This window comes from Petromyzon marinus, unplaced genomic scaffold (genome assembly GCF_048934315.1).
Source record: "Petromyzon marinus isolate PM22_M1 ecotype Great Lakes invasive population unplaced genomic scaffold, UKy_Petmar_22M1.pri1.0 PM_G_Scaffold_29, whole genome shotgun sequence".
Classification (NCBI taxonomy): Eukaryota; Metazoa; Chordata; class Hyperoartia; order Petromyzontiformes; family Petromyzontidae; genus Petromyzon; species Petromyzon marinus.
The window spans coordinates 225,001-227,500 of record NW_027422861.1 but is presented as its reverse complement, the minus strand read 5'-3'; positions in this window follow the sequence as shown (position 1 = coordinate 227,500).

Here is a 2,500-nt window from a genome sequence, read left to right as displayed (position 1 = left end):
CTCTCTTGTGGCTCACGGGGCTGTTAGGGTGGCACAGAAATCCCTCGGAATGGGAAAACGGGTCATTTTCGTGTCGCCACATTGCATGCGAACCGCATGAAACTTCCAGAGGCATTTGCAGCAGAAATGCATGTGCAGTCAAAAAATTGAATATTTTTCACGGATAGACCCCGTGAAACGCTAGAAATTGGAGGGGGGTGTGTCTCTTGTGGCTCACGGGGCTGTTAGGGTGGCACAGAAATCCCTCGGAATGGGAAAAAACGGGTCATTTTCGTGTCGCCACATTGCATGCGAACCGCATGAAACTTCCAGAGGCATTTGCAGCAGGAATGCATGTGCACTCAAAAAATGTGATATTTTTCACGGAGAGACCCCGTGAAACGCTAGAAGTGGGCGGGGATGTCTCTCTTGTGGCTCACGGGGCTGTCAGGGTGGCACAGAAATCCCTCGGAATGGGAAAACGGGTCATTTTCGTGTCGCCACATTGCATACGAACCGCATGAAACTTCCAGAGGCATTTGCAGTAGGAATGCATGTGCACTCAAAAAAGTGAATATTTCTCACGGATAGACCCCGTGATACGCTAGAAATTGGCGGGGATGTCTCTCTTGTGGCTCACGGGGCTGTTAGGGTGGCACAGAAATCCCTCGGAATGGGAAAACGGGTCATTTTCGTGTCGCCACATTGCATGCGAACCGCATGCAACTTCCAGAGGCATTTGCAGCAGAAATGCATGTGCAGTCAAAAAAAATTGATATTTTAAACGGATAGACCCCGTGAAACGCTAGAAATTGGCGGGGATGTGTCTCTTGTGGCTCACGGGGCTGTTCGGGTCGCACAGAAATCCCTGGGAATGGGAAAACGGGTCATTTTCGTGTTTCCACATTGCGTACGAACCGCATGAAACTTCCAGAGGCATTTGCAGCAGGAATGCATGTGCACTCAAAAACTTCTATATGTTTCACGGATAGACCCCGTGAAACGCTAGAAATTGGCGGGGATGTGTCTCTTGTGGCTCACGGGGCTGTTAGGGTGGCACAGAACTCCCTCGGAATGGGAAAAGGGGTCATTTTCGTGTTGCCACATTGCATAGGAACGCCATGAAACTTCCAGAGGCATTTGCAGCAGAAAGGCACGTGCACTCAAAAATTTTAATATTTTTCACGCATAGACCCCGTCAAACGCTAGAAGTTGGCGGGGATGTCTCTCTTGTGGCTCACGGGGCTGTTAGGGTCGCACAGAAATGCCTCGGAATGGGAAAACGGGTCATTTTTGTGTGGCCACATTGCATAGGAACGGCATGAAACTTCCAGAGGCATTTGCAGCAGGAATGCATGTGCACTCAAAAACGTCTATATTTTTCACGGATAGACCCCGTGAAACGCTATAAATTGGCGGGGATGTCTCTCTTGTGGCTCACGGGCGCTGTTAGTTAGGGTCGCACAGAAATCCCTCGGAATGGGAAAAGGGGTCATTTTCGTGTTGCCACATTGCGTACGAACGGCATGAAACTTCCAGAGGCATCTGCAGCAGAAATGCATGTGCACTCAAAAACGTCTATATTTTTCACGGATAGACCCCGTGAAACGCTAGAAATTGGCGGGGATGTGTCTCTTGTGGCTCACGGGGCTGTTAGGGTCGCACAGAAATCCCTCGGAATGGGAAAACGGGTCATTTTCGTGTTGCCACAATTGGCATACGAACGGCATGAAACTTCCAGAGGCATTTGCAGCAGAAATGCATGTGCACTCAAAAACGTGAATATTTTTTCACGGATAGACCCCGTCAAACGCTCGAATTTGGCGGGGATGTTTCTCTTGTGGGTCACGGGGCTGTTCGGCTCGCACAGAACTCCCTTGGTCCACCTGATTCGTGCATACAGGCAGCAACTAAAACTCTGTAAACCTGCTGTGAGGACATCTAAACAGTGGACCAGTGAGGCTGTGGAAGATTTGCGGGCGTGCTTAGACTGTACTGACTGGGATATGTTCACGACTGCTACCAATAGTCTGGATGAACTCACAGAGGCTGTGTACATCAGCTTCTGTGAGGACTGCTGTATCCCAACACGTACCAGGGTGAACTTTAACAACAACAAGCCCTGGTTCTCAGCAAAGCTCAAAAGGTTGAGGTTGGAGAGGGAGGAAGCGTTTAGGAGTGGGGATAGAGACAGATTCAAGGAGTCGAAGAACAGGTTTAGCAAAGCGGTGAGAGAGGCTAAACGACTGTACTCAGAGACACTAAAACACCAGTTCTCTCCTAACGACGCTGCTTCTGTCTGCCAAAGGGCTCAGGCACATCACCAACTACAAACCCAGAGCGCCCCACACCACTAACGACTCCCGCCTAGCCAACGACCTGAACGAGTTCTACCGTAGATTTGAAAGACAATTGGACTGTCCTGAACCACCCCTTCCCACCCAAGAGGCCCCATCCCCCACCCATACTACAGAAACGACTCTCTCCTTTCAGGAGGGAGAAGTTAATGGGCTTTTCAAGA